We start from the raw sequence: 20,745 nt of genomic DNA, 5'->3' as shown, positions 1-20,745 counted from the left end.
TCTGCATAAGATGTCGAGCAAAATATCTTATTTTCGAAATTCATAAACCAAAGAGTTCGTTGATTCCTATGCTTGGATCAATCACCGATAGAGGTAAGAATTCCTGTACATGATCATCATTATATATACTATTTTATCGTTGATCTTGTATCGTTAATTTTGCATCGTTGAATTTTGATTGATGAATTTGCTATGTTTGAAATATCATTATTTGTTTATATAATTTTTAAGCATGAGTATGTTATGTCAATATATATGTATCAGTGATTGATGACATGATTATATGGGTATGATATATTTATCTTGATCAAATTGCAAAATGAAATTGATTTATGAAATCAACATATTATAATTTCATAAAAAAAATATGATTTAGACTAACCTCATCGTGGAATAGCCGCTAGGAGCTTATGCTTGAGACAGTCCTCACGAGCTTATACTTGGATTAGCCAGTTAGGAGCTCATGCCAGAACAGTCCGTCAGGAGCTTATGCCTGGGATAGCCTGTCAGGAGCTTATACCTGGGACAGTCCCCACAGACTTTCATATATGGGACAGCCTCTAGGAGCTTATGCCTAGGATAGTCTGCTAGGAGCTTATACCTGAGATAGCCCATCAGGAGCTCATGCTGGGACAGCCCCCATGGGCTTACACATGAGATTTTGGGTCAGACCAAGAATTGAGGCATGATTTGATTAGCCCAAAATTAGAAAGAAAAGATTAAGAAATTTGAAATTGTGATAAGAGGAATAAATAACGAGACATGAAGTAATGCTGATAAAGGATTTCATTTGTTGACATATGATAACATATCTCTTTTGACAAGACATATGATTGACATATATTTGATATAAATTTTATGGATATTTGCAATATTTTAGATATTGAATATGAGATTTCATGTTATATTGCTTATCATTATTTTTATATTATATTATTATATTAATGTGATATGTGGGATTCTTATTGGACTGTAAATCTCACACCCCTCCATTTCTCTTTTTCTTCTCAGAGTTATAGGATGCTCATGATTGGCTATGGTTGGTGCGGTGAGTGGATGAACAAATAAGAGCGTTATTGATATCCAACCGAAGGATAGAAGGAACTGAATTTGTAATTGTATAAATTTTGCTCATTGTTATGAAAATAGACCACTATTATTTATAGATATTGAGATATTGTAAGAACTTTTATGGACCTTGTATATTTTTTAGGACTTGCTCTAGGGAGTATGTGGCTATCACATATTCGACCTGAGTGTTGGGTTCGGGCGTACAGAGTGGTATCGAGCTTAGCTTTAAGATCACTAGGGACTGTGACATAAACTATATCAAAACTTTGGGTTATAATCACTGAGTATGGTAGAGGGATATCAAATCTTAGATTATGACCACTAAGGATGGTGATGTAAACGTATCAGAGTGACAAATTATGATCTTAATTGGTTGAAGATTATTTTGTAAACCTCAAAAAATTGGATAAATTTAAATCAGAGTGTGCAGCGAAAGTGTGGTGATTTAAGCGAAAATATTATAGTAGAAGATTTGAATTTTATTTTCTCAATAAAGAAGATTATCTTAGAGTATGAAGATAAGATGAAAAGTTTGTACCTTTAAGATTTTGACATGTAGCACCCTAATTTCGAGGACAAAATTATTTTAAAGAGGAAAGAATGTAATACCCCAACTCTCAACCGCATAAATCTCAAAGCACTAAATAAATAAATAAATAAAAATAAATAAAAAGAAACTTTGGAGCCAGCACGTGCCAGGCTATGGGCAGTGGGTGTGGAACTAGAAGAACTCATGAAGGAGTTCTTCTCTCAATCCAATCCAAATACTGACCAGAATATGAGTTGAAATTAAATCCTAAAACCTCCCAATTAGAAATCTAATTAAAGGATTCAACTTCTTAGATTTTTTCCACACAAATCACCGTCAAGATCCTTGATTTCTCCCTGTTCACTGGTGGTTCTTCCTTGCTTTGGACATCAATGGTGGTTCTTCCTTGCTTTGGCCATCAAAAATCAGATTAAAACCCATCAAAAGCTAGGTAAATCTCTTCAATCCTTCTCTTTCAATCTTTTATAGGATTTTAAGGTTGAATTTGTGCTGATTTTATTTTCAAAAATTTATTGAAAATTTTTTGTTTTCTTGATTCTATTCCACCGTCGTTTTACTGTGTTCTTTGGCATCGTTTGCTATTGCGGTCATCAGAATTGGTGGCAAGGGGTCGTCGGAGACTGCCCCACCGGCCTGAGTGGTGGTCGGTTAGGGGGGAGGGTCTCCTCGTCAGGAACAAGGGGGAGTAAGAGCCCCTTGTTCTATGAAAGAAGAAGGGGAAGAGAGAGGAGCATGTGGTCCTCTGTTCTCCTATGAAGAACAAGAAGGGAAAAGAAAAGAAAAAAGGAAAGGAAAAAAATATGAGAGAGTTTCTCTCACTTCTCTCTCTCCCTTCAGTCTGAACCCTTGCTTCTCTCTCTAGAATGTTAGACTTTCTCTTTTTAGAATTTTCTCTCTCTCCCTTCAATCTGAACCCTTACTTTCTCTCTCTAAATGTTAGACTTTCTCTCTCTTTAGAATTTTTTCTCTAGAATTTTCTCTTCTAAAAGTCTTATGGATTAGTGGAGGGTCTAGATACTTAGACAAATCCAATCTTAGTTGATCCTAGGAGAGGTCTTGGATTTATGTTATTAGGATCGTTTATCCATAATTTCTTCATATATGATTTTTGTATTTGATCATGGTCATGTAGAGATACGACTGTCTACATAAGATATCGAATGAAATATTTTATTTTCAAAATTATAAATCAAAGAGTTCATTGATTTCTATGCTTGGATCAATTATCGATAGAGTAAGAATCCTATACATGATCACCATTATATATGCTATTTTATCGTTGATTTTGCATCGTTGAATTTGTGATTGATGAATTTGCAATGTTTGAAATACCATTATTTGCTTATATAATTTTTAAGCATGAATATGTTATGTCAATATATTTGTACCAATGATTGATGACATAATTATATGGGTATGATATATTTATTTTGATCAAACTGCAAATTGAAATTGATTAATGAAGTCAACGTATTATAATTTCATAAAAAAGATATAGTTTGGACTAGCCTCATGTGAAATAGTCGCAGGGCTTATGTCTGGGACAGCCTTCATGGGCTTATACTTGGATCAGCCGGTCAGAACTTATGCTTGAATAGCCCGCAGGAGCTTATACCTAGACAACTCTCATGACTTTTATACGTGGGACACTTCTAGGAGCTTATGCCTAAGATAGCCCACAGGAGCTTATGCCCTGGGACAGTCTGCTAGGAGCTCTTGCCTGGGACAGCCCCTAGGGCTTACGCGTGGGATTTTGGGTCAGACCAAGAATTGAGGCATGATTTGATTAGCCCAAAATTGGAAATAAAAGATTAAGAAATTTGGAATTGTGATAAGAGGAATAAATAACGAGACATGAAGTAATGCTAATAAAGGATTTCATTTGTTGACATATGATAACACATCTCTTTTGACAAGACAGATGATTGACATATATTTGACATATATTTTATGGTCATTTGTAATATTTTAAATATTAAATATGAGATTTCATGTTATATTATTTATCATTATTTTCAAATTATATTATTACACTGGTGTGATATGTGGGATTCTTACTGGGATATAAAGCTCACACCCATCTATTTTTCTTTTTCTTCTCAGAGTTACAGGATGCTCATGATTGGCTATGGTTTGGGTTTGCGGGTAAGCGGATGAACAGATAAGAGCATTATTGATATCCAGCCGAAGGATAGAAGGAACTGAATTTGTAATTATATAAATTTTGCTCATTGTTATGAAAATAAATCACTATTATTTATAAATATTGAGATATTATAAAAATTTTATGGGCCTTGCATATTCTTTAGGGCTTGCTCTAGGGAGTATGCGGCCATTACGTATCCAACCCGAGTGTTGAGTTCGGGGCATGACAGATAGTGATGTCATGTAAATGCGAACCCGCTTCTATCGAGGATGAATGAGATGTCATGCAAATGCGAACCTGCTTCTACCGAGGATGAATGAGAGATTCGAATTACAAAACCTGCTTTGCCACTGCTCAAAATGCATGTCGTGGAGTATAATGTTGTATGCAGCAAATATGCTATAGCCAAAGGCAATCTAATGCTTGGAGGTGCATAAATGGTGCCTGAAGTATATGCTGTAAATGGCAATTCAGAACTACGGTACATAGATGGTGCTTAAAATTATAAGAGTGTCCATGGCAATTCAGGACTTTGTTAGCGAGGTGGAGGTGCCCAATCCATGAAATTTGGCTTTTGAAATCCACTTAGACAGGGAAGGCGATTTTCGAGCTTGCAGACAGTATGCATTTGCTAGGTTCATACAAAAATTCAAACTTGCACATAATGCAATCTCCTCGATCACATGGGATCGACTGTGTCTCTTGAGCACATTCGTGTCCTTGCCATAAAGTAGTCCTCACCAGTCCTAAGATTTCTTGTACCGGAAAGAAGCATGAACCGTGCCTTTGAGCTTCACTTTACAGAGGGAGGTTGCTCGGCTCATATAAAAATTCAAGCTTGCACATAACGCAATCTCCTCGATCGCATGGGATTCTGCCTCTTGAGTACATTCTTGTGATTGCCACAAAGTAGCCCACCCCGATCCTAAGATTTCTTGTAGTGGAAAGAAGCATCAACCATACCTCTGAGCTTCGCTTTACAGAGGGAGGTTGCTAATCTATATTATTCTAATTAAACCTTACATCTTGATCTATTTTTAGGCAAGACAGTAGGTTAGCAAACATTGGATGTGTTTGACAAAAGTTGAAGCACCTAAAGGCCTTTGCAGAAATAAAATTAAATGGGCTTGGTTTTTATTTTCAGAATTCCTATGCCTAAACTGCTAAACCCTCTCAACCTCTAGAATCTAGATCCTCTCCCTTCTCTTGTCCTCCTTTCCACCACCAATGGCTGCTGAACATCACTTCTTTCCAATTCCAACAATGCCATCGCACTCTGTGGGCCTGCTGGACCAAGATGGTAAAGATCTATTCAAAAGTACGTCTGGCACAATTCCAATGGTTTTAGGTCGAATTGCGTCTCTCCTGCCACCCGTGCGCACCATGACTAGTTTGTCTTGAATATGAGCAAACCATTTAGCCTAGCTCAGTGTATGAGATTAGCATGGTTCTTTTCTAAAGAAAAAAAAGAAAAGAAAAATTCGCTTCATCATGTTATAGCATCAAGAAAGTTATGATTTGCTCTATAAGACTGTACTATCTCATGAAAAATGTATCATACCATATCGATAAAGTACTGATATCTTCTCCGTATCAAGTGCTGGTATCAAAATATATGCCACATTGATACTGTGTGTGCAATATACCAGCAATATATCTGTATATAGGATTCGATACCAAGATTGAAAACTCAACCACAAGTCTTCGTGGTTTAATTCTATCTCCAACCAAGTGACACTGTGATCTCTACTCAGTTAAAGAAGGTCGAGAAAGGAGAAAATCTCCTCTTCCTCTCCATTTACGCCAGAGCTAAAGAACAATCACTTATGCCATCTCCATGAAAGCTAATCTTTTTTGACACAAAGGTGGAACATTTTACATGTGAATAAATAAGAAATATTTAAATATTAATTCCCAATGCAATCTATATGCGAGAAATTCTTTGGACATCTGTTAGCCTTGCATGCCATCAACTGTTGCTTACAATGGTATAGATTTTTACTCGCCTAGATCAACGCTAATAGGAAAAAGAAAGCATAACAAGCCAATATGCCAAGCAATGAACGGGTGATGCTTCCACCGGTCAGCAGTGTAGGACCAAGACGTTTCTGAACATGCCGGTGCGTGGTTGCCCAAATCCATTGTCCATACCCTCGCCTGATTCCTACGGTTCTCACCAAACTAAAGAGATTACAATGAGCCACTACATGAGCTAAAAGAGGGGTTCCGAAAGCAATGAAGCAAAGAAGAATCCTGATACTCAGGTATCTGGGAGCCAACACTACATATATAGCCATCGCAAATGCAGTGGACATGCCCGCAAATGCCACCCACAGACAACTCATAGCCCCAAAAAGGGCCCGTGTGCGAGTATATATATCAACTGTCATTGCCCCTGCATACATGAGCCAGCATGTGGCTGCGATGGAGCAGACCAACGAGAAGGCATCTGAGATTAGAAATACCTTGAAAGCATACTTTGTTGCCAGAACTGCCTCGCCACGGCCTGGATCATCATCTTTGTAGCCCCCAGGGACGGTGAAACCAGCAGCAAATGTGACCGTAGCAATCAACACTGAAGCGATCCCGAGATTTCTGGATAAATTCATATGTTTCTTGATTTCTTTAGCCTTTGATTTTTCTTTGACCTTATCATCATCGTCGGATGGTTCCTCTTTGGCCTCATCGCGGGATAATTCGACCCTTTTCAAATCATGCAACTCTCGTGGACCGGAGTGAGCCTTTATTAAAGCCAAGCAGCTAGCGACGCAGTATTCTGCATTCTACGGTACAAGAACTATTTTAGAATATAAAAAGAGAGATCAGTTGAAAGATTGAGATCACTACATGTTCAGTTAACATTAATTAAGTACATTATACTTCCTGTGATTAAAGTTATTAAACTCGGCCCAGCCTTTGACCCGGACAAGGCACCGGGTCAGTGGGTTAGCAGTCCAACTATCGGGTCAACGGTTGAACCAACGGGTGAATGCACAAAGTATTAAACATAAAATATAATAATCTATTTATATCCAAAAAAAAATCCATGATCATTATCATGCAGTGACTATAGATTAAAACAGCAAAGAAGTAGAAAACTATACCAAAATTAATTTGCCTGGAGTGCAAAAGCAGGATGCTTTCGCTACCACCACAGGAGGAGGAGGGAGCCAAGCAGAGGAGACAGAGAGAGGATGTCCCGAACAGCAGAGAAGAAGGTGGAGGGGGTCAAGCAGAGGAGGAGGAGGCGGAGGGAGGATGTCTCGGATGGCGGAGGAGGAGGAGGTGGAGGGGGAGGGGTCGAGTGGAGGAGGAGGAGGTAGAGGGAGGTCCCAGACGGTAGAGAAGGAGGCAGAGGAGGGAGGGGGTCGAGTAGAGAAGGAGGAGGCAGAGGGAGGAGGTTGCGGATGGAGGAGGCAGAGGGGCCGATCTTGGGCCTATTCATTGGAGAATTGAAAAAAAAAGGGTTTGCGCCGCTGTCACTCACCACAGGCTCCGATCATCCTCATCGACTCATCCCCAGTCCCCGCCACTGTCGTTTGCTCGGTCCTTATCCTTCGCTGCCACCGCTGCCGACTTAGTCACCAAGGAAGGGAAAGACGCCGACGGGGTTTGAAGTTTAAAGTTTGAACTATGAACTCAGAAAGTCGGGATCGAGAAGTCCAAGCCCAAGGGACGAAGATGAACAGTAACTTAAACGATTTTTAGCTCAACTAGGTTATGCTGGGTCAAGCGGTTCGCAGTCCAACCGACCGGTTTGCATGAATTTAACTGGGTTTTAAACACAGCCGGTTCAATTAGGTAACCGATCCAATCCCATAGCTGGGTCACCGGATTTTCGGTCTGACCGATCGGGCCAAGCCAGGTTTAATAACTATGCCTATGAGTGAGCATTTCCTAGACTTCACAATAATATTTATTTATTTATTAAAAATTATATATGTATATAGAATCGAAGTCCCATTAACAACATTAGCATTTATTGTCCTAAGAATTAAATGCTTATTATTAAGATTTATGTTTAGAAAAATATCTAGGAGGTTCATAAATATGAGAATTGAAGAAAGGTGCTCATGCTCCAAATATAATTTCTCTGCATCCTTGGGTACGTGTGCATGCAAAGAGAGTAAATATTCGTTGCAACCATGATACCATGTTAAAATTGTAACAATCCAATCAAAGTCAGAAATCGGTGGGGTAGTATGGGGTATCATCATAGAAATCAGTGAAATATATGGCAATCGATGAAATGCAGTGTTCTCATTGGTTACGATAAATTTGATATGGTACCATCATTGCAACGAAGTTTTTTTCCAAAAAGAGACTAAAACTTGTGATGTATGGCATCCTAGTCTATTAGGAAATAAATCTTTATTTTATGTGACAAACCTTACCCGGTTCTCTTGTTAGCAAGCCAAACATGTACAAGGTCATTAAGAGTTTACCATCCAGAAGTGCAGGCCTTCATCCATCTTTTCGCAAGCCAAATCAAGAGGGGTGAAGCCGTCACGGTTTACAATGTTGAAGCGTACGGTTTTGTCGCGCAGAAGAAAATGCACGCTCCGTTGGTCACTGTTTTCAACAGCCGTGTGTAACGGCGTATTCCCCTTGTTATCCTGGTCATTTAACAAATCCGAGATTTGGTCGCCGGGATATAATTTTCTTGACCATATCTAATCTTCTCCTTTGCACAGCGACATGAAGAAAATTCTTTCCCTCCTTGTCTAATAATTTGCTTGTTTCGAAGCATTGTTGTAAAATCTGATCAACTACATGAAAGTTTCCCACACTGGCTGCAATGTGTATGGGAAATAAACCATTAGCATCTGATCGGCAGGCTGCATAGGGATCGTACTCCAATAATAGCTTCACCGTATCACGATCTCCATCTATAGCTGCATAATGAAGAGGAGTCCTTCCTGAGGAATCGACGCATTTGGCTAGCATCTGCTTCCCTTTCAATATTTCTTCTGTAATTTCTGCCATGCAAGTATCAAGAGAGGCATCGTGAGTACTTGTGTTATACAATGCTCATGGTGCTTTCACAAATTCCAAGACAGTATTTTATTCCATGTGTATGCTTGTTCTATACTCTGCCTACGCATCTACTAAGATATTTATTCAAATGGAGGATCATTAAAAAAAAAACACCAGAAAAAGAAAAATCAAAGTTTGTTATTTGTTACAAGGGAAGTTATGCATGGTGACCATCAAGGAATGTTGCCAATTGAACCTCGATAAGCCTAAATGAGTAGGAACAACACCAGCAAAGAAGAGGCTGGGCCAAGCTGATCCACTGGATGAAGTTGCCTCGGCGGCCGTTGGCCATGTCTGATCCCACCAACATCCCAGCTACTTAATTTTTGGGCTAATCTTTTAATGCCTAGGTTTTTCCTGGCAAACAATTACAGTTAGCAGTTGCTTAATTCCCACTTTCTAGGTCTTCTGATGTCGAGGGAAAGATTCCTAGGTGGTTGAGCTTTCTTCTTCTTTATTACATAAAATTTTCTGTTAAGTGACATAGATCTATTTTTCTGGGTGTTTACAGCAGTTGCCCCTGCACTCTTGAAAGGCCTTGTTTTGCTGTATTGTTTGATATAGCTTTCTGCTTCTTTTATATTCTGATCTTTTTCAGAAATGAAATGGTGGTTTCATACTTCGTAAGAAATGGTGGTGAACAACTCACCTTTTCTTCGGGAAAAAAAAAACAAAGAGAATGATATTTAAGTAGAGCACTCGATTACCTCGACTCAGGTGGACTGCTACATGCAATGCCATTTTCCCATTAGGGCCCATGTAAGATTCCAGAGAAGCATTTGTCCAGGAAGAAGACTGCAGTAAGGCTTTAGCTACATTGAAGGATCCTGTCACGATGGCAAATAGAGCGGAGACATACCGCATCATTCAGCATGGATGCCAATTTGTCATCTGCCTCCACAGTATTTCGGCCACGCTGATAGTCATATTTGGCAGCCTCATGCAAAGCAGTGGCCTCATTCTTGTTCCTTGCTGTCAACACTCTCCTCATTCGATCCTATCCTCTCTTACAGACTGGATGATGATGGAGACCTTCTTGTCATCTCCAGCCCTTCAGCACAATGCAATGAGTGTCGAGCCTCATATTTGGTGCCACCAAAAGAGATCCCTCTCTATGGCAGATCTCACTAGCAAGCTCCAAATTTCTTTGGCTACCAAGTCTTTGGAGGGCTATGTTCCCTCCGGTGTCACTTTGGGGAGGTAACTAGTATCATTTTGTATTACAACATCCTCTGATATTGTTATTGCAATCTCCGACATTGAAGCTCCCAAAAAAAATCTTTTTGTCGCAGTGATTCATCTAGAACTCCTTTATCTCCTGATCTTGTTGTTTGAGCAATTTAGGATTCATGGCTATACGAAGGGGTCGGACTTCGCTCTGAGGAACTTCAAGATCGGAATCTATTATGCTATTTTGCTAGTCATGCTCTCCTTGACCATAGTTTCAAAAGCTTTCTGTGCTCCAAGGACAGCTCTCTCTCTCTCTCTCTTGAAAGGGAGACATAAATCCACCCAAATTTATTGATGGAGAAGAATTTACATTAGAAGAGGCTATAAGAAAAGGATATACAAAAGGTAGGCAAGGAATTAGCCTACAAGGAGGGAATCCTTTTGACATAAGAGGAGGAAGGAATGAACTCCCCAATTTACTAGAATGGAATTAAGAATAAGGTGTTTAGAAGAGGGAGCAAGAAAGAAAAAGCAGAGTGATGCAAGAGCAAAGTTTAAACACCATTTAGAAGTTACTGATATATTGTTTCGCATTGCTCTTTAACAAAGTTCTACCAAAAGAAGGATAGAGGTATCTCACATTCTCACCTACCTAAGAGTCCAAAAAAAATTTGATGTTGTTGCCACTACCAATTTGAAGCTATGCAAATCCAAAATGGAAGATGTTCCATAGAAATGTCATGCCAAAAAGGAGATTGCTTAATGCATGTTGTCCTAAAACCCAATTTATTTCTTTTGTAACAAGATTGATGCCCACGCAATGCACAGGGAATAATGAAGATAAAATTTTAATTTTATGAAACAAAAGAATAATATGAACTTAAAAATAAAATGAAAAAATAGAGGTGCTTTATACTAACCTTCTCAATTGCTTTGATCATCATGGCATGGACTGGCACTTCAGTTGCAGGATCAAATAGATGCGAAGTTTTTTTTTTTTTTTTTGGACTCATACTGCCTTCAATCACCATGACACTAAAGTTTGAAATTTTCATGTGTAGAGAAAAATATATAAGAAAACTATTTTTTTGTAAGTATCCAAAAGAAATAAGAAGCAGAATTTTTGTGATTTTCCATTTTTAACATTGGAAGGATATATTTCTTTCCTTTTTGCATTGGCAAAAAATCTCTATGACAAATCTCATTGGCAAGCTCCAAATATCCTCGACTAGCAATTATATGGAGAGTTGTGTTCCCCTCTAGTGTTACTTCAAGGAGGCAACTAGTATCTTATTGTATCGCAACATCCTCTGATATTGATATTGTGATATCCAACGCCGAATCTCCAAAAGAAAAATCTTCTTGTTACAATAATTCATCTAGAATTCTTTTATCTCACAATATTATTTCTTCGAGCAATTTAAGATTCATGGTGCAAAGGGGTGGGCTTTGCTTTAAGTAACATCAAGATTAGAAGCTGTCTATAGTGTTTGTCAAGTCATGCTCTCTTCAGCCATAGTTTCAACAGCTTTGTGTGCTCCAAGAACTACTCTCTCTCTCTCTCTCTTGGAGGGGAGGCTATAAAACCCCCAAATTTATTGATGGAGAAGTATTTACATCAAAAGAGGTTACAAGAAAAGGATATACAAAACACAAGCAAACGAAATTAACCTGCAAGGGGAGGAAATCCTTTTGACATAAGAAGAGGAAGGAAAGAACTTCCTGTATTATTAAACAAAGATTAAAGAATGAGGTGCTCGGCAGAGGGTGTAGGAAAGGAAAAGCATGATACAAGAATAAAGTTTAAACTTCGTTTAGAGGCTACTAATATATAGTTCAGATTGCTCTTTAACAAAGTTCTACAAAAAGAGAGGATAGAGTAATCTCACGTTCTCACCTATAGCCAGGGGTGCCCCAAAAATTTGATGTTGTTGCCACTACTCAACTTGGAAGCTGTACAAATCTAAAATGGAAGAAGATCCACAGTAATATCATGCCAAAATGGAGATTGCTTAGTAAATGGGTCTTGTCCTTAAATGCAGTTTCTTTCTTTTGTAACATAAATGATACACACATGATGGATAGGGTGATAATGAAAATAAAAATTTAATTTTATGAAGTAAAGAATAATAAGAACTTGAATATAAAAATAAAAAATAGAGGCACGATACTAACCTTCTCAATGACTTTGATCGTCTAGACTGGCACTTCAATTGCAGGAACAAATAGTTACCAAATATTTTTTAGTCTCATATTGCTTTCAATCAGATCTTAAATCTCATCCCTCAACTGACGACAATTTTTGGTGTCGTGGCCATGATCTCGATGGAAGCAGTATTTCTTTCTGTCCCTTTTATTTGCTAGTATGCTCATTTTTCTCAATCGACGTATGTAGTCTCGGCCTTTGATCTCCATCAATATTTGAGCACATGGGGCAGAAAGAGGAGTGTAGTCATGAAAGTGCCTTAGTGTAGGAGTTGACGTGGTGCTCTCAAGTCTTGGAAGGTCATGAGAGGAGCCAGGGTGTTGGCTCTGGGAGGCTAGGACTGGGTTTGGGTCCTAGGGCTAGGACTGGGTTGGGTCCTAGGGTGGAGGGGGGTATAGCTCTCCACGACCTCGAGGTTTAGGTGATGAGGATTTCAAGAGAACTTGGTTGAGGCTCCAAATATCTAGAGACACAAGGTGGAGCAAAGAACCAGAGTTAGGACCGAAAACTATAGAGGAATAGCAGATTTAGAATATTGGGTCGACCAAGTCACAGAGGGCGTGCAAGATACAAGACAATGCCTAAAAATTCTAGCACGATACGCAGGTGAGTCGGCTCAGTCTCAATCTGAGTTGACTCAGTCTCAAGTTAGTCAACTCAGTCTGAGATTGAATCGGCTCAGTTGTGCGGACAGAGCTGCATGGAATTTTTGCATAAGTCTAGGATCGAGTTTTGATCCTAGGACTTAAGGCCTGATTTGATAGGTCTTAAGGGGGCTAACTAAAGGTTTAAACTAAAAATTAAGTCCAAGGGATGAGAGCATATGAGACATGGGCTCGATGAGTACTTTCATATATTGGGTGAGCCTAAAAAATTTTTTGGATTCGGGTCATTGAACTCATTATATTGATATATATATAGGTCATTGTAATACCAAGATAGATGGAATAAAATATAAAGTTTTCTCTCCTGAAACTCTAGCCATCATCTCTCTCTTTTCTCTCTCTCATGCTCTCATCCATGATCCAATTAGATTTGTACATTCTTCTGGTCTCTTCTCAGATTTTTTGGATTAACATCCAGATTTCATGCAAGACATCGGTCCGTAGCTAGTATCGGAGAGGTACCAGATCCTAATAGTTAGTATCAAGCTAGATTGAGTATGGAGGAGGAAGAAGAGAGGATCAAGGAGTTATCTACAGCAGAAGATCAGCAACAAAATTTTAGATCTAGGATTTTCTCCAAGATTTGTGAGGAAGGAAGAGATCTGGGGCTGCTGTCCATAATCCCCTATCAGGTATTTTTCAGATCCATCTTGTGTGCTGTTGTGATTGGGTTTGATCATGAAAAGTAGTGGGATAAAAGTTAAATTTGATAAATTTGATGGGAATGAGAGTTTCACCATGTGGAAGGTGAGGGTGGAGGATCTGCTAGTACAGAAGGGATTGGATTCGACCTTGGAGGATAAATCGGAGGGGATGGATGACAAGCAATGGATGTCCTTGGACAAAAGGGCATGTGCCATGATTAGGGCTTGTTTGGCAAATGAGATTTTCTATGGCACATTGGAAGAGAGACTTTCAGGGGTTTGTGGTCGAGGTTACATATGTTGTATATGAAAAAAAATGTGCAACAAGTTGATGCTGAAGAAGCAACTGTACAGCCTCCGGATGCAGGAAGACGAGGATGTTGCAAGATATATTCAGCGGTTTGATCGGATGAGCATGGATTTGCTCAACATTGAGGTGGAGCTTGAAGAGGAGGATAAAAGCTTGCTGCTATTATGTTCGCTATCCGAGAACATTGATCTGTTGGTGATGACGCTGCAGTATGGTAAGGAGATACTAGTGTAGGAGAACTTTTGATGAAGAGGGAGGTCTTCTAGGAGGATCTTGTGGTGTCAGAGAGGCCCGAAAAAGGGAAGAAAAAGGGTTAGCAGGTGAGACAGATATAGTCTCCAAAGGATGATAGCAAGAAGGTTAGGAAGTGCTACAAGTGTGGTGTAGCAGGGCATTTTAAGTGGAAGTGTCTGCTTAGGAGGAAGGGAGGAGAAAGGAACAGCTCGGATTCTATTGCTTCAATCACTGAAAGTAAAGAGTTGGATGAGCTTTTAGTGATTTCGGAGGAGCCCGCAAGGTGAGGTGTATCTGAGATGGCTTTGGAGGGGTCCACAGAGTGCGGAGAGTCTGAACGGACAGCTATGATATTTGAGGTGCAACAGCAAGCCCAGTAGAACAGTGTTGGATGGTTGGTCTCGGAGGATTCGGGTATAAGAATCAGCTTCTGTAGCATCAGGGGGGCTTCGGATTCAGGTGGAGCACTAGACGGAGGTGGCTTCACAGGTGGATAGGGTTTTGACATGTGCTCAAAGTGGGGAGGTGCAAGAAGAGGAGCGATATCCCAGCACAGCACCAGGGCTGCATAAGGTCAGGTGGAGTAGAGTGTGCAGGTGGAGAGGCATGGCTCTTAGGAGATCCTGTTAGGTGAATCGATTGCAACAAGTACTAGTTTAGGAATGTTGCAGTTTCTCCAGAGAAGTTCGGGACAATAGTTGATGTGGCTGTCAAGCAGAAGAGTGCCTATAATATACTCCAAGATAGTGCAAAAGAGCAAGCCAGGATCTTCAGCGGTGGAGGCAGTCATCCCAAAGGCCTCAAAGGGAGCTCAGTAGCTGAAGAGTGTTGGCGGAGGCAAAAACATCCGCACAAGGGGCTGTCAGGATGCGCATCGATAGTGGGATCATATAGGAGGACATTGTCAGATGTGCCAAGGCTTGGGCACCATAGAAGAAGCCAGAGTGTTAGCTCCAGGAGGCTAGGATCAAGTTTGGGTCCTAGGGCTAGAATAGGAGTGGTCCTAGGATGGAGGTGGTGCATAGCTCTCCATGGGCTTGAGGATCAGGCAATGAGGACTTTGAGAGAGCTTAGTTGAGGCTCTGGATACCTGGGGACATAAGGTGGTGAAGAAAAAAATTTGATCAGAATCGGATTGCCAGGGTGCATCTATTAATTTATCTTTACCTGATATGCAGTAGAATAGGGATTAAAATTTTTAGAGAATTTTTTGAATCTGATGCCTCGTGAGGTCTGAATGCACAGACCCTCTACTTCACGTGCACACCAGGCTCCACAGGAAAGATGGATGAATGTTGAGCATCACTCCTTTAGAAGGGCAGTGAGGGAGGGGGGAGATTTAATCTTGGATGTGACTCCTCATGCCAAGATGGTGGATGCAAAGAAGAAGAGCCAAGATGGAAAAACTTCACGCCAAAATCAGATCAATGCTCCTCTTCTTTTGTCACACACCCCAACTCCTTTCTCACCAGTATTTTTTTTTTGTTTTTGTCGCACAAAAAAAAGTTCTTAACCACCGGTGATATCAGATGCCCTCTTTAAATAAGTGTGAATGCCCATATCTGATTAAGACCTAGTCTGATTAGGACTTTTAATTCAAACCAATTTGAATTAGTTTCAGCCTTATCAAATAAGGAAACCTAAGAGAGAAAGGAGAGCGCCAAGCTTTGTGCATGAACTCTCTTCACGTGCGCATGGAAAAGAGCAGAAATAAATCAGTGCTCACTCCCTCCTTTAGTCAGCCACTCATGAGAGAGAGTCCCAAGTATTTGGGACTCTATGGATCTAATCTAGTTGGATCCAAATTTGGCTCAATTCGAATCTAATTCAAACCAGATTCGAACCAAACTTGAATAGTCTGTCAACCCTAATCTAATTAAGATTCTGATCTAAGTCTAACTTGAATTTTTAACCAAATTAAGCCTAATTAAATTAGATCTAATCTAAAATTAATTAAGATATATTTAATCTCTCATAAATTCTTTGGATCACTAATCAGATCAATATCATCTCCAAAATTAAACTTGCACCCCATGTCCAGTGCTAGCTAAACATAGTCAACTATTTAATCCCGTATGATTCTTAACTTAATTCTCAATTAAGCTAATCTATTTATTCAATTAAATCTCATACTTTCAAATTGAACATATAGATATTAAGTCTATTCTTTTCTACTTTGTCTGACTTCGTGTGTGACTCCATAGGTTCGAACACTAAGTCGGTAGCATCGAAACTATTTTCTATACTAATCAAAGTTATCATCTAGAAATAACTTTTGACGTTCGGATAGGTCAAATATTTGTAAGACAATATTCAAGAACCTTGGAATATGGTTACCGTATAATCATCCCTTTGACCCTGAATGCTTTGAACGACCTGGGGTTTAACTGTCAATCTTGGATGAGTCATCCATATTGTATTTCAACCTTTTAAATCTATTACATGGATTACTCCGATCAAGATTTCACTAAATTAAAATATAGTGATTCATTATCTTCTATAATTCAAAGGGATCAATCCCATCTCGATCCGCATAAACTTCGCAAGTACTTGAATGTATCCAATAGCCTTCTGTCACTATATTAAAAATACAGATTATCCGACATCAAAGCATAATGAGTTGCTTGCAAGTCACTGTGGTGATCTCAGATCTGAGGGACACTTATGTCCATACCTTTCACGAGCTGCCCTTGATAGCAGAGCGCTCCACAAATGAGTCACTTGTTCAATGATGATGTATTCTTATATCCTATCTGTATGCCATATTAGTGTCTCCACACTCCTTGATTATGAAGACAACCAATCTATATAGCACACAATGATCTATACTCGATAAACATCATCATCCTTTAATGACGTATCATTTGGTCACGAACATAGTTTAAGAACTATTCGATAAATTTTTTTTTATCGATTACTTTATAGTTCTAAAGACTTCATCATAATATAAGAGTTCTAATAAGGAAGATGTATAATTTATGATAAAAAATATCAAATAATTTTTATTAATTTATAATTTATTTACATATTACAAAGAGCACAATTATCCATATGATTGGCTTTAGGACATATTTCTTAATAACTTTCATTTGGACTAAAGTCAATCAGTACAGTATCTAATACCCATCTTTCATTTATGTTCATCGAACTCTTTAATTTTGAGGGCTTTAGTAAATGAATCGGCCAAGTTTTTCTTTCCATCAATCTTCTGAAGGTCGACATCACTCGATCCATGATCTTCTGGATAAGGTGATAGCGATATAGAATATACTTAGTTCTCTGGCGGGACTTCGATTCTTTCGCTTGAGCTATGGCTCTGATGCTATCGCAGTACAGTAGAACAGGACCATCAACGAAGGGTGCCACTCCAAGCTCGCTAATAAACTTTTGCAATCAGACCATTTTTTGAGTAGCATCGGATGCCGCAATGTACTCCACCTCGCATACTGAATCAGCTACGGTGCTCTACTTGAAACTTTTTCGATAGATCGCTCCTTTATTCAGGGTAAGCACATATTCTGACATACTTTTACTGTTATTATGGTCTGACTAAAAATTAAAATCAGTATATCCCACAAATTTCAAGTCAGTGTCTCCATAGATAAACCATTGGTCCTTAGTATTTCTCAAATACTTAAAGATTGTCTTTACAACCTTTCAATGGTTCTCATCCAAATCGAACTGGTACCTATTCACTATCCCTAGTGAGTATGCTACATTCGGCCTCGTACATATCATAGCATATATGATAAACCCTACTGCTGAGGCATATGGGATCCTACTTATACTCTTTCTCTTGTGAGGTTGTCAGACAATCTTTTTTAGAAAGAGTAATTCCATGGCTTATCGAAAGATAGTCTTTCTTGATATTTTTCATGCTGAATCATTTCAGCTTAGTATCGATGTACGTGGATTGAGACAATCAAAACAGTCTTTTAGATCAATTCTTATAGATCTTCATCCCTAAGATGTAGGATATTTCTCTCAAATTCTTCATGGAGAACTATGAAGATAGTCAAACTTTTATTCTCTATAATGCAGGGATGTTATTCTCGAATAAAAGAATATCATCCACATACAAAATAAGAAATACAACTACTGACCTATTGGCCTATTTGTATATCTAGAGTTTTTCTTCATTCATAACGAAGTCATACGTTCTGATCATCTTATCAAAATGCATGTTCCAACTCTAAGATACCTACTTCAATCTATAAATGGATCTCTGAAGCCTATACACTTTTGAGTCATCTGTAGATGCGAACAATTCAGGTTGTATCATATACACCTCTTCTTCCAGCTCTTCATTTAGGAAAGTGATTTTGATATCTATTTGTCAGATTTTGCAATCAAAGTGTGCGGCTATTGCAAGCATAATCTGAATGGACTTGAGCATTATTATAGGAGAAAACTTCTCATTATAGTCAATACCATAATGTTGATGATATCCCTTGACAATCAGATAGATTTTATAGATCTCCACCTTTCCGTCTATGCTTCTTTTTTTTAAAAAATTTACTTACACCTTATAGATTTTATCTCTTTGTGTGGATCAACGAGTGTCCATACATCGTTGACCTTCATGAATTCTATTTCGAACTTCATGGCTTCAAGCCATTTATCAGAGTCAGACCTCTGCATGACATCCATATAGATGATCAGATCCTCATTAGTCTCATCGAGTTTAACAGGATCACCATTCTGAATCAAGAAATCATAGTATTTGTCCAGTTGACGTGATACTCTATCGGATCTCCTCAAGGGTGCCTCTATAACGGACTCTGAATTTGATCTAACCAAATTTTATTCTATAGATACAATTATTTGTGTCAGCTCTTCTATCGATCGAGCTTCATCAAATTCAACCTTAGTGGCATCAATTTCTTCATTGAAAAACTCTTTTTCTAAAAAGAATGTCTTATTACGAATGAACACCTTTTGTTCTTCAGTAAGATAGAAGTAATATTCCTTAATTTCTTTTGGATATTCAATAAAATAATATTTATCAGACCAAAGTCCAAGCTTATCGATCTGTAAATGCTTGACATAAGCCAGATAACCCCAAACCCAAAAGTAAGAGAGTATAGACCTATGCCTAGTTCATATCTCAAATGGTGTTTTTATGACTGATTTGCTTGGAACTCTATTCAGAATGTGACAAGCAGTCTCAAAAGTATAACCCCAAAAGAAGACTGGTAGACTTGCAAATCTCATCATAGATCAAATCATTTCTAACAAAATTCGATTCCTTCTCTCAGACATTCCATTATGTTGTGATATCCCAGAAAGGATCCATTGAGAGAGAATCTCATTCTCTTCTAGATATGTCAAAAACTCATTGAAAAAATATTCACCTTCTTGGTCTGATCGAAGAGTTTTAATACTCTTTTCAGTTTACTTTTCTACCTCATTACGGAATCATTTGAATATTTCAAATGATTCAAACTTATACTTCATAAGGTAAACATACTTATACCTCGATAGGTCGTCAGTAAATGTAATGAAGTAGTAATATCCTTCTCTGACACTCGTATTCATAGGTCCACATACATCAGTATGTACTAGACTCAGAACATCACTGGCTCATTCACTCTTTCCAATAAAGGGTGACTTGGTCATCTTTCTAAGAAGATAGGATTCACAGGTCGGCAATGATTCACAATCATTAACTTCAAAATTTTCTCTTTATTTAACTTGTTCATCCTATTATTATTTATATGATCGAGCCTATAATGCCAAAGGTAGACATCCCTGACATTATTTACTCTAGGACGTTTGTTCAGTGTGTACATTATACTAACAGACTGTGATAAAATATAAATATTATCTTTTAATTATCTATACATAATTATAATACCATTCACAATGATATCACAAAAAAAAATTTATTAAAAAAGTAAATCCATCCTTAGCCAAAAAACCTATAAAAATAATATTCATAAGAAAGATGAACAATAATGATAATCATCTAACATAATGGCATTTGAATTGAGAACAAGTTGAACCTTTTCTATAGCTAGAATTGGAACAGTCCTTCCATCTCCAACATTCAGGAATAATTTACTATTCTCAAATTTTCTACTAATCTGAAGTCCATACAATGAATTGTAGATATGAATCAAATTTCTAATATCCAATACTTAGGTAGTAGTATCACAGATAGAGAAATTATAAAGTGTTATCATATAAGCACCTTGATCAGCAATCATTTATTTATATCTCTTCCTAGGTCTGTTTGGATTTACCATAGACTGCTTAGTTCTGACATGATTTTTCTATACCCAATATTTTCTTTCTCTCTTAGAGGACTGACACCCTACTGAGAATGCATCCTCAGGGGTGCCAAAGGACTTGTTCAAAATTTGAAGTATTTTCTCTGACTGAGCATCCTTGAATTTATAATTAAATTCATTGTTCATAGCAGCTTTCATTATGCAACGTACCATCGCACGATCATTGAGGCACTTCTGATAAGTGTCTCTAACCATTGCACATCCATTGGGAGCTGGTACTTCAGGTGTTAGATCCATAATCACATATAGAATCCTATCGTGCTCTAAAATAATTTTTAATTTTTGATACCAACTATTGAAATTGGATCCCATAAGCTTGTCACTGTCCAACAGTGAGCGGAGCAACAAACAACTAACCATAACTAAAAAGAAAATATTAAGATCTATTAATATATGAATTAATTAAGCCTAAAGATTTG

The 20,745-nt window shown here is 38.3% G+C and overlaps 1 pseudogene; it reads right to left on the bottom strand.

Moving 5' to 3' along the window:
* Window positions 1-5,773: 5,773 nt before the first annotated feature.
* On the bottom strand, window positions 5,774-13,705 carry LOC105035232 (uncharacterized; annotated as a pseudogene).
* Window positions 13,706-20,745: the final 7,040 nt, after the last annotated feature.

The sequence above is a fragment of the Elaeis guineensis genome, chromosome 6 (assembly GCF_000442705.2).
Source record: "Elaeis guineensis isolate ETL-2024a chromosome 6, EG11, whole genome shotgun sequence".
Lineage (NCBI taxonomy): Eukaryota > Viridiplantae > Streptophyta > Magnoliopsida > Arecales > Arecaceae > Elaeis > Elaeis guineensis.
The sequence above is the reverse complement of the archived record's forward strand: the minus strand, read 5'-3'. Positions and strand labels throughout refer to the sequence as shown.